The following is a 13585-nucleotide window of genomic DNA, read 5'->3' as shown; positions in this document are numbered from 1 at the left end:
TAATTAAATCTCCAGAAAATTCCCTAGAAAATCTCATTAAAGCATGAATCTGGGGAAATGTTGATAACAATTTAGAACATACTAATAAAGGCACAAATATTAGGCCTAAAACATTAACCAGTGACATTTTGTTGCAAAAAATTTGTACTTATTGTTTCTTGTTATAGAAACAAAGGCTAATTATCAATTAAAACAGGGATGAATTTGGGTTTTTCTTTGTTAAGTTTTGTTTGATTTACAATAGTCTTATTTATTCACACTGTGGTTTCAATGAAATCTAAAGATCAGCCAAATAAAAAAAAAGGAATAACATAATCAATTCAACATTTTTTGTGTGTAATTGTTGTTTTTCTTAATAGTAGGGTTATATTTACACGTAAATCGGTGGTTTAATAAATTTGACAGAGTTATAGCTGTACACAAAGGAATAAGGACTTCTGCACTGAAAACAAAACTATCAAAGAAGGACGAGATTTTTTTTTCCTGCCAAAACATTTTCTAAGTCTTAAATATTTTTTTAATAAGCAGCATAATATCTTTCTGAGACTTTGTGTTACTTTTATTTAAAGTATCATTTGGCAAAATTAGCACTCGGTATGGCACACATAGTATGCATAACTTGTATAATTCGATTTCTGGCAATCTGTCACAATTGACTATTATTACTTAGACATACTATATGATATTGTGGTATGTTCTGTTCCCAGGTAAATAACAACATTTTCTTAAAGGCCCAATATGCCTCTGCGCAGTCTGATCAGGATCCATGCTGCTCGCAAACCCATTATGTTGGTTTTGTCGTGACGTAGCTCCAATGTATTCATTTCTGATGCATAAAAAGCCTTTAACCTTTTAACTGGAGCTGCTGTATCTGAACATAATATATAAAACAACATATGGTTAAAAAGGGACACTTACATTGCCCTTGGAATCAAATCTGATCATTTCGGATCATATGCCATGATCTTCAGGATATGGGGCGCCCATTTTGTTCACTTTATATCTATTTTGTTACAAAAAATACTACGGTGGTAAAAAAATACTGTCTTGTTAGAATTAAGGAATGCATGTAAATACCCTATTAACAATATCACCAACATATTTAAGCAAGATTTAGAGCTGGCCTATTATCAATTCTATCCGTATAAAATTTCAATTTTTTTCGTCTTGGTTTGTCCTCTATTAAAGGTATTAAACATGTATCTTCATTAATACAAGCTGATACGTCTTTCAAACGTATTTTATTTCCATACTGCCCTCCCTCTTGTCGCCAAAACTCAATTAAACGCATGAAATTCAACACGTTTAATGTAGCTGCTATGTAATGAAGATACAAATATTTCGACTATGGAACAATAAGTTCTGCAATGTAAGTCCGTTCATAACTAGAATATTTATATACAATTGATAATATCAAGAAATGCTCCGATGATATCGAAGATAGAACTAGAATAGAATGCGAAGAGATTATATTTCTCGATAGCATCATCACGTAAGGCTTAATTCAGGCATCTTTCTCTTCAAAATTCGTCACTCGTAACTTGTTTCGTTCACAAAATTCACCGCTTTAATAACAGGAAGAAACTTAATGCCATTGGCGACCACAAAAGTTGCGTTTGCAAAATTTTCCGCTTTAATAGCAGAATAAAATTTAATGCTTTGGGTGACCACAAAAGTTGCGATAACAAATAATAACCGCTGATTTGTACCTACATACATGGCTAATCCCGAATAAAAATTCCCTCTCCGTGCAAATGCATACTGTATACTATCCAATAAGATATTTAGTCAGGATTCAATAGGTTTGGGGGGAGAGATAATTAATTACACGTTGATAATAATCAGTTAATAGGCTTAATTGATTTAGATAGACATCTCAGGTATAGCCTTCATTTGCCTCATACAGATCTAAATCAGCTCTGATCTGCTGATAATCAAGCTAAAAAGCCCATGCCTGCCCGATTCAATAAAAATCAGCATTCATTCATTATATTTTTCAGCGCACTATTGTGTAAAAAGAAATAAAAAAGTCAAAAATAGGAAAAAATCAAAATCTGCACAAAGTATCACCATTGCTATTTTACGAAACAGATTTTTTTGGTCCCCTCTCTTACGGGTTGTTACCGCCTTCTTTACCACTGATCTAAATGCCATCATGATGTTACCACTGATAAAATTCCAATTTAATGTACACCTATAAATCATTATTTTGGACAGTGTTGGTGTAAATGTAATTTAACTTGATTATATAAATGAAACATGTAATTATTTTCAAATTCTACCGCACAACTTAATGAAACAAAGTTTTTACGATTGTACAATTTCTACATTCCTGAAGAAGAATAGTGACTATAAATCAGACAAAAATCTTCGAAATCGAATTATTTTATTTTGAGAATGCTATTAAAGCCATCATAAAGATCGATTATCAATTTTTATCAACCCATTTGTTTATCTTTACGAGAACACAATTAAACTGTAACCAAGTTTTGAAAAATTTTAATCATAATTATAATAACGATAATTTCTTCATTACTCATTCCTCATGTTTTATCAGTATTTCAGAATTTGTTATTTTTATCAACAATCGAAAATATTTTTAAAAAAAAATATATATAAAAACTAGAAATGTGTCATCATGCCACGGATGCCCCCGCATGCAGCCAAAATTTCAGATGTTATTATATTTAGTTCCAAATTTGTTTGCACAAATTATTGTTTTCATTTTAAGTTCAAAGCCCTTAAAACTTTTCAATGTTAACACAAACCATTTTCATACAATGTTCAAAGCACTGAAATTATTCAGTCTTAACCTTTTGAAAATAGCATATTTCATATTTGTAGCCAAAATAATGGCTACACACATTTCCACAAAAGTATGAGTGCTGAATCTGAAAGTTCAAAATTTTTTCCAATATTCAAGAAAGATAAGTTTGTCCAAAATCATTGAACCACAACCAAATTCAAACTTAAACTGCCTATTCCTAAGATGTATCTATATTATTTTCGAAGTGAAAGGGACATAACTCTGCCAAAAAATCATCGAACCATGACCAAATTCCAACTTGACCTGCCCATTCATTTGACATATCCATATGTCAAATTTTAGTTGAATATGTAACACTGTTGGGTAGATAATGAACAGAAACTGTAAATTTCATATTTTTTCGGAGTGAAAAGGGCATTACTCTGCCAAAAATTATTGAACCATGACCAAATTCGAACTTGACCTTGGCATTCCAAAAAAATATCCATATGTCAAATTTGAGTTGAATGTGTTGTACTGTTGGGGAGATAATAAACAGAAACTGAAAATTTCATATTATTTTCAAAGTAAAAGGAGCATAACTCTGCCAAAAATCATTGAACCATGACCAAATTCAAACTTGACCTGTATTTTCTCATGACATATCCATATGTCAAATTTGAGTTGAATGTGTTGTACCGTTGGGGAGATAATGAACGGAAACTGAAAATTTCATATTATTTTCAAAGTAAAAGGGGCATAACTCTGCCAAAAATCATCGAATCATAACCAAATTCGAACTTGACCTGTATTTTCTCATGACATATCCATATGTCAAATTTGAGTTGAATGTGTTGTACGGTTGGGGAGATAATGAACGGAAACTGAAAATTTCATATTATTTTCAAAGTAAAAGGGGCATAACTCTGCCAAAAATCGTTGAACCATGACCAAATTCGAACTTGACCTGTATTTTCTCATGACATATCCATATGTCAAATTTGAGTTGAATGTGTTGTACCGTTGGGGAGATAATGAACGGAAACTGAAAATTTCATATTATTTTCAAAGTAAAAGGGGCATAACTCTGCCAAAAATCATCGAACCATGACCAAATTCGAACTTGACCTGTATTTTCTCATGACATATCCATATGTCAAATTTGAGTTGAATATGTGCAACGGTTACTAAGATAATGAACGGAAACTGATGATGACGGAATGACAGAATGACGGAAGGACGGAATGACGGAAGGACGGAAGGACGGAACAGGGTAACACTATATGCCCCGGCCATTACATGGCGGGGGCATAAAAATTTAGCCATGTGAAAATTGGGTAATATGTCTAAAATTGTTGATTCCCAATTATTAAATATGCACTGGGTAAAGCATAAATCAGTGTTCTACAATTTTTTTAGTAATAAGCTAATTGTGTTTCAAGACTTAACCAAATACTGTTTGACTTAAAGAGAAAAACTTATTGAAATTTCAATCCAAAAAAATTCTGTTTCCTTTTTATATTTCTTGTGTTTTTTTAAGCATCACACAGACACATCATGTTATTATTATATTGCAACAGTTCTTTTTTTATATAAAAAATATAACTATACTATATGAGCTCCAAAACTACAGTTTTAATATCCACCATAAATATACTACATATCAATCAGTAAGTTTAATCTAGGTATGTTCCTTACACTGATAAGCCATGCCAAATTATTGCGCAACACTTGTTACAAAATAGAAAATTTAAACCCTTTACAACCTCAACAGAAATTCCAGATTTGTGAGTGGAAAAAAAAAGAAAAAGAATTTTATGTAACAAATCAAAATGTTTCATTCACCTGATAACAAGAAAAACATTGTTTTTGTAGCGAAACAAATTCACATCTGATAAGCCCAAGCCTAATAAAAAGTTAAACATAAACATGATGTAAGTTCCATGCCTGCCGCCTTCATGTAGAAATATGTGAATGAAATTCCAGATACACTCTGGTGATCACTATCATCTGTAGATATCACACCCTTTACTGTTTGCTTACACATTACACCTGGCTTCATTTCTAAACATTGGTGCTGTATTTTTTTTGTCCCTATGTTTTCTTGTTCCTATTTTTTAAATTTAGACCTTTTGGGTTCCATTCTTAAAACTTGAACCTTTTGATGTTTGACCTTCTTGGTCTGCTCTCAACTGATATCTTTCCAGTATATAATATATAAAATATATAATTATGACCTCTTTGATGCCTTATTTTCTAGTCCCCTTTGTTTTCTTGTTCCATTTTTTTATATTTAGACCTTTGCTTTGGACATGCCTCCTTTGAAATGATACCTTTCCCTTATTATATAAAATGTACATGTCCTTTTTATTAATTTAGACCTTCCCATTATGTTACATGTATTTTAGTTTTTCACAACAGATCAGGTTAGAATACGTTCAGCATCCTGTATACATTTGAAAGCTAAAGGCTTTATAGAAAATAATATACAATCATATTAAACAATTAAGACTTCCCATTATGTTGCTTATTTTACAGAATATGTAAGAAATCACCCACCAATATATCTTAATCATCATTACATACTAGTATTCTACATCCTTGATGCCATTAAAAGAATGGTGTGCAGCATGTACACTTTTACTTAGCACTATTTGACACTTTTGGAACTTTCACTGAAAATAATATCTGTACCCCCCCCCCCCAACAAAAATCGCAGCAAAACAAATGATATTTCTAATGAATTTGTCATTTATTCCCACTGAAAATGAAGAAAGTCTGAAAATATTATTAAAATAATCTTGATCCTCAGTGATATACCTTTAAAGAAACAGACACTTTTCAATACAAACAACAAAAGATTTATAGACAATATACAGACAATATAAACACACACAAAAATCATCCTAGAAAATATATTATTTAGTGCATACAATACACAGCCAAATTTCTCACCTGAGTGTAATAGCTTCCAGATTGAATCCAAAATATCAACAATCCCAAGTCTTGAATATAACTTGACTGGTTCCTGAAATATTTCTCTTAACTCCTCACCCCTATAAACACATTTTTGTCACACTTGAAACACAGTCTGGAATGAATAAGAAAATGGACACAAATTTATTTAGTGGCAATAAATCCAAAGTAATGAAGAATAAGAGCCTGTATTTTCACATTTCTCTTACTGTAGTTTTCAGCAGTGTATGGTGGCTAAAAATAAGAGGCTGAATGTGTGTGTGTACTAAACATTACATAGGTAAGTGCTACACTGCACACCAAAGAAATCTTGACTGAGTCACCCTCTGAATTTCTTAAGTGGGCTTGTCCAGCTTCTATTTCTTTGGAACTGCCCATTATCAACTGCAGGGATATCAAGATGAAAATTAATGTTAGCCTGCCCATAGTATAGAGGTTGGTCAATTTGCACAGATGTGCACTGGCTGGCCTGTCTCCATGCTTGTGGCAAAGGCTAATCTGTTTAAGCAGGGGCAGGGTTAAATTGATCTCATTCACTTAAAATAAAACAGGTTAGTGCATTAATAACAGGTCAAGTATTCCCAAGATTGAATAAAAAATTTCATCTACTTAAATGCAAGATGTAATTGTGCATATAAAAAGATTAATTGGTTGGCATGATTTATTATCTTCTATAAATTAATTGCACAACACTAAACAAACTTCAGTACAAGTTTAGGGGCCTAATGGACATGTGATACATATTTACTACTTGGAATCACTTGCCACTGGTTGTTGTAGGTTTGAATCCCTGCACAGGACTTTTGGAATATTTCATGTAAAGGAAACATATCCAACTAGCTAGCTTACAGAAGGTTGCTTGTTATATGCGGCTGTTGTCTGCTTGTGTTTGAGACAATGTACAATAAGGTGAATCGGTAAAGATTAACTCACAATTATTTATAACTTAAATATGTTGCTCAACTGAAACAAATTTAAACTCTAACCCACAAAAGACATTGTTGCAATTTTGTTATGAGCCCACTGCATTTAGCACTGGTTTTATGCTGCCCTGTCAATAGCAAAATGTTCAGGATAATTATTTTACCCTTACCATGCTTAATATCAACAACAGTGGGACTTTTTTCTGGGCAAAACCATTCATAATTTTTACAACAGTTAAAATATGTCCTGACTAAATAGCAAACACTGAAGATCTTAGCCTGTGTTGTTTGCATGGGTAGATGCTAGTCTTAGTGTTAACGCATCAGCACTGTACTGTCTACAAGCACGATTTTAATGCTGTGCAGTATACATACCTGTTTGGTGGCGTGCCAGTAGCGGCACTTAGAGGCTGGTAAAACAACAAACACAGTTCTATACTGCCTCATGCACAACTAATTGGTGTGCATTTCAAACCTAGGTCTTAGATATGCATTGTCGGAGACGTTATTAATGATCCATAAACCATCAAACACCAAAAAAATACTTAATGAGATACAACTCTTTAGTATTGTTTCTGTCTCATTGTTTCAATTGAATTGTATAGATCTAATGAAACAGAAAGACATTCTGGCAGATTATAAACGAAATCAAAAGTTAAAGTTTGAAGAAAGAAAAAGATTACAGAAAAGTTACCTTTTCAACATCTGAAGATTATTAGATTATTATTTATCTGAAGATGTTTAATTGAAATTTATATTGATTTAACTAAATGATTAACAAATTATATAACTATAACATTATTTTTTCAGCATCCTCGACGATTTATTCCTTCAAAACATCTAAGGCTAATTATCGTTTTTCATTTATAGGAAAGCTGGATATTTTTTCAATCATTAAGTAAGTCATGTAATAATCTTTAGAAAAATAATAGACTCAGCACTTTTCGGGAAAGGTTAGATTAGCATAAAACTGCAATAAATTTAAGGAGAGTTGAAACCGAATGACTCCTTCAACAAATATTCATTCTCTAAATGGTACAAAATTTACTTCTTTTTTTTTCGGTTAATCTATTTTATTATAATAACCATTCATAACAGCTTGAGGTTTTTAACATTTTTTTCTCTCCCATTTGTTATAGAGGTTTATGATAATTAACATTGAGATTTGTAGAACTTGCATAATGTGGTAGAGGAAGGGGAACACTTAAAAAGTGCTTTATTATAATAGGTAAAAAAAAGTATTTAAAAATTGTAACAGGAAGTAATATTTTATGCTCTAGAAAATGAGGAAAGTATTTTTTTAAATAAAAATGCAGCAAATTTTTTTAGATATATGTACATGCAGCAAGTAATGAGCAAATTATGATTACTATTTTTATCTTTTCATAGTCATTCAGTATTTTTAATAATTTACAATTCCAAAATCACTTAATGTTTATAAATCACCATTATTATCACTGTACATGTATATATTCACAAATGACGTGCTAAAAAATAATCGAGAAAAAAAGATTTTAGTTAAACTTTTATTTTATTAAAGTCTGAATGTCCCTTACCTATGTATATTGACAATGTTTGCGTTGATTTAATTAAATCACACGCACACAAAAATTCCTCCATGCAGGTTACAACGATTGTATTCCATTTTAATCCTTAATCCAAGTTTAAACATCCCCATACCTTTTTTTCTCTTTACTTAACGTTTTCCACACATCACTTTGATCATCCTAGTGCATGTAATATCATTTCAAACGGTGTAAAATACCATAAACGGTCCTTCCAAATAAACCTGTGATCAGTTACAAGCCCCGTCAATAAATTTTAAAACCACTCGGTAGCCGATATATTATTTTCATTATTTTCAAAACCGAAATTCCGAAAAATGTGTTAAAACAGCGGAAATGACCAATAAATTGTGAAAGTGTTCGGGGCCGATGTTGAATACAGATCAAACAGTAGCTCAATTTGCTTCATTACAATGACGATATTTACAAACTTGTCTCGTGTCAATAGGCCTCGGACAACTTACTATTTACTCTCAAACTATACAGTGTCATATTAAACATCATGACTGGATAATAGAAAGAACTAAATTGGAAACGTACTGGCGTACTAATTTAAAAACGCTATCGAAAACTACCAGAAATATCAGATAATGGCACAATAGCATGCTGGGTCCGAATAAAGAAAAAACAATAATAAATTCCTCGCATTCCATGAACATGTTTTTTTCTTCAAAATTTGATTCATGAATCTATTGCTTTATGGTAATAAATATGATGAAATAATGAAGTAGAGAAAAATTGTTTCAGGAAAGAAAAAGGTGACATCTTTATTAGTCACAATACTAATTAATTATTGGCGTTATCAATTTCTGAAAATATGAAGAAAATTTAGAGAAAAGTTAAGTTTTCAAGATTAAAGGAAAATGACTTCATTTAATATTGTGTAACATTGACCTTGAAGACTTTGGTTTTAATGTTGCATTATTATGTTTAGTTGTAACATTTGCCCTCTTTAATCATCATCCCCCTAAATATATTTTGAAACAGAATTGGGCATAATAGAATAACAGTTAATTATCGGTCTTTGAATAACAATTAATTATCGGTCTGTAAAATTGTAAATTCTAAACAATTTTATTACTATAATCAGTATTATTATTATTATTATTATTTTGACCAAATGATACGGAAAAAGGTAACAGGTTTACAAATAAATCTTTTTCAAACTCATTAGCCAGTTAAAATGTGGACTAAAAATAAATTAGCGCATCAAATATGTAAAGAAACGTTTCCTTAACGCATTAAGATTTTATTTATAATATAACAAGCATTTTTAATTTACCTTATTCCTATCTTAATAGGTACCATAAGCGGATAAAGCCTGAAAACTTAGCATAAATTTTCATGAAAATGAGGGTTTTAAAACAAGCCAGTTTTTTAAGACGTAGGTTTTAGTATCACAAAGAATGTTAAGACTGAAATTCTTTCACAACGGATGACATTCATGAAAGGATTGTGTTATTTCTGAAATTTTATATTCAGCTTTTAATGAGAGATTTGCATTAATACAACAGCGATCCTGTCATAAAATGTCTGGTGTTTTGAAAATCCATCTCATTGTTATTTTGGAATATTATCTTGCATAAAGTTTAACCGAACCTTGAATTGCAAATGGCAATATGCATGAGGATATTTATCATATTCATTGCTTTCTTTGAATTTTATTTTTGTACAAATTTGTTAAAGAAAATCATCTTTCGAACTTATGATTTGAACAAATATGACTAAATACTTGAAATAAATCCTGAGGTCCTTTTAAGATCATGGAAATTTGTATCCTTTACCATCCACCATTCTTAGTCTACCCTGATCAAGAGAAAAAAGTCACAAGATCAGTAAACCAGCAATGGATGCCGTTACTATTTTGCTAAATGGACCAAATCTTGGTAAAAGCATAAATTTTCTAAAATAGTGACCTTGAGCCTTGGTGACATTGACCCACTCAAGTGACCTTGACCCAGTTAACATTAATTGTTATATTTAAAATATCAGTCAATAATCGAAAGTGCTATTAGAAATGGAACAATCTAATATATACGTCAATAAACAAAAGTGCAATTAGAAATGGTACGGAGGTTAATAAAGGACTGTAGCAGCGTACAAACAGCAACAATCTGCTCCATCAAAAAAATGTTTGGGAGAGAAAAAACAAAAAACATTGCAAACCAAAACCATTATGCAATTGAAAGTATCATATTATTTAGCTTTCATCTCTTATCATCCAATCAAACTCACCGATAAATCAATGCTTATCAGCTCAGCCAATCAAAATCTGTTTTACAACACAGAACAAGTGCATGTTTAGAGAACATTTCGGGTTATTTTCTGCTGCAAACCATTGATAAAAGGCAGGCTATAGTTAATTAATGTTCCAACTAATTAATTTGGCACTAACTAATGTAAAAGTCCGCTGATAATGCAGATAATCTGCCAAATATCGTTTACAACGTAAATCTATCACCAGGTGTATCATGTTGTTTGTGACCTCTTCATATATTTTCAATAAAACACATGTTATTGGTGTTTATTTTTTTCTTCTTTTGGTGAACTTATCTCATTGTGAATCATGAGTCATTTTGGAATTTTTTCATTCTCTGTTTCAACATGTATGAATTTAAAAACCAAAAACTTAAGACAACAAGTTTAATAACAGTAATAAATTGTAATTATAATTTTATAAATTGAAGTGTTTGGCTTAAAACATGAAAAATTCTTTATGCTTATTACAAGTTTATTAATAATATTATTGGTTCATGATCATAACTGATTACAAAGCCTCTGTTGCCTTTTTGCAACAGTTTTCACCGATACCAATTTTTAGAGACAATTTTTGTAAAGAATGTTTGTTATCATTTGAGAAAATAACCAATATGATGTCTAACAAACAATGTCATTTAAGGGTTGGTACTCTTAAGGGATTTCATGAGATCAAAGTCTTAGCAGCCAATGCTACAGAGCCAACATTATGGATCTGATCTCTGCTGTAAACATACTTGACATGCTAGAGGATAATGAAATAGATACATACAATAAAAGAAAACAGGACAAAATAGAATGACATTGTCAGTTTTTGTACTTTCACCTTTTAAACAGAGTAAGACCTCAGGTGCCCCTTAGTGCATTATTTAAGGCACAGATCAGCACCTGAGTAGAACCACCAACATTCTGTATGCTAGCTGAGATAGCTGTCTCACATGAAAGACACTGGTGAGGCTCAAACCTACAGCAGCAAGAGGCAAGTGGTTTGAAGTCAATACCTTAACCACTTGGCCACTGACACTCCCTTTAAAACCTGGTATTTTGAAACAAGGTTTCAAACTGAAAACTAAATAATCGGTAGAGTTGAAAGTACTCAACATTCTAAATCCGACATTTAACTGTTCCATTCAACTCATTAGCACTGAATCCAACATTTACCTGAAGAATTCAATTCATGAGCTTTGAATGAGTACATATGGGGTAATGATACTCAGCAACTACTTACTCTTTAGAATTACTCACTTTAGAACAATCTGTGCTCAATACTGAATCAGCACACACTCTTCTGTTTACTGAAGAATGAAATAAGACCATTTTTTCACCCTTAAGCAATGCTTTCATCTATATACCAATCGCTTGGAAAAAAAATCTTGGAGAGAAAATAAATGCTCAATGAAATGTATTGTTGATGGCTGATGAGTATAAGAACTCCATGCACTGGAGTGGAAACAACTAGCAAAGGCATGTGCCAATTATATCAAAACTGGTAAAGAGTACCTGTCTGCTAACCTTCCTGGGTATCATGTGAGAGCAAAACTGATGTAACTGATAATAAATATGCATAAAGATGCAGTAGTTTCGATCTGAAGTCATAAAATATATCTATGAAACATTTAAAACTTCACAGCAATCATGTCAAGGGCTTCTTTCATTGTCAAGTGATCATAATTTTCTTGCTGAAACTGCAGTTTAATGCACTTGCTGACCTTGTGACCTTTACCTTGAAAATATTTGTCCAGTCATTTGCCACTCAAGATTTTCCTTACTCAAGCCAGGGGGGCTTCTATGAGTAGATCGAATCTGCCACAAATATGCCATTCTGAATAAGAGGGGTTTGTAAGAGTAATTGGAAGAGCATCGATTAGGTTACAGGTATAATCCTTGTAATGTATACCTTGTTCCATGATGAAAATTCCAAATAGATATTTTCAATAAAATTACCCAATTGAGACCTTTGAAATTACCCAATTTAGACCTCAGAAAAATGTTTTATTCAGTTATCAATAACATTCTCTTATTATTTAATTAAAAATATTTTGAATATTCAAAATCAATCAAAGGTACAGATACAAATCTAGAATCAAAGACACACTTTGCCATTGGTCAATTTCAGAAACTCTGGATTTAAAATAAACCAATAAGATACAATGTTACAGATATCAACACAATTCTGATGGCATTCTCTCATTGGTCAATCAAGAATTATGTCAACCAATAAGATACTGCAATAGGGGTCCAGTACTTATCAACCTTTCATTTTTCTGTCAAGGATTTATGTGTGGTCCGTTCTTTTGTTTGCTTAGTTAACCTGTAAACTAAATAAGACAATTGCAACTCAAAAAGATAAAAACAAGATTACTTTAATTTTGATGAATAGGAAAATCAGAAAATAGATGCAAAACATACATTATGTTACTTGCCTAATGAAGCAGAACCAATTACTTCACAATTATGTGCAGTATATTTTTCCTATCAAAAAAACATTTGACTTCAGTGATCATCATAGTCTATTACCTGAAGCTAAATGTATTTGATAAACTTTAATTATCCTTCAGTTTGATGTATGCAACATGGTATCTTTTTAAGATGGTAAATTAACCTAAATTACATTTGCTATTTGTTTGTGTATAAAAAATTTTTGGGGGAAAATGCTTGTGTTGAAACTTTGCAGCCTTTTTGTAGTTAACGACTAACTGAAACTGCCATGTAGACAAACATGTTATGACTCTGATTTCAATAAATGATCTGGCAATGTTGTAGCTATCATGCCAGTTGTGGTCAAAACAGATGTAGTTCAAGCCATTATATTATCAAATGAAAAAACATGTTATGGTCATCATTTATTTGGATATCCATGATATGCTGTCATTTTAACTATGATTATTACCATGGTCAAAACATTTCTTTTGCTTTGACTATGATGATCCATGATATGGACATGTTCATAACATGGTCATACCACATAGTCCCCAATTTCTGTAATTGCATATTAAGGTCATATCATTGGCAACCATGGTGCAACCATGGTCGGCATTGATATGGATGTGGTCATTTCCGCAGGGGAGTTACAATTGTTTTGCTGTTAATTTTCAAAATGCTGTTACTTATTAACTGCG

At 31.7% G+C, this 13585-nt stretch overlaps 1 protein-coding gene across 6 annotated transcripts in view; it reads right to left on the bottom strand.

The window, feature by feature from the left end:
- LOC132754476 (synaptogenesis protein syg-2-like) overlaps positions 1-13585 on the bottom strand; it is a 146153-nt gene that overhangs the window by 83229 nt on the left and 49339 nt on the right. For all 6 annotated transcript variants that reach the window (XM_060745104.1, XM_060745105.1, XM_060745107.1 and 3 more), the window contains exon 3: positions 5702-5837. The gene's annotated coding sequence lies outside the window, so the exon portion shown is untranslated. The remainder of the gene's footprint in view (positions 1-5701; positions 5838-13585) is intronic.

The sequence above is a fragment of the Ruditapes philippinarum genome, unplaced genomic scaffold (assembly GCF_026571515.1).
Source record: "Ruditapes philippinarum isolate M1 unplaced genomic scaffold, ASM2657151v2 ctg956_1_1_1_1, whole genome shotgun sequence".
Lineage (NCBI taxonomy): Eukaryota > Metazoa > Mollusca > Bivalvia > Venerida > Veneridae > Ruditapes > Ruditapes philippinarum.
The sequence above is the reverse complement of the archived record's forward strand: the minus strand, read 5'-3'. Positions and strand labels throughout refer to the sequence as shown.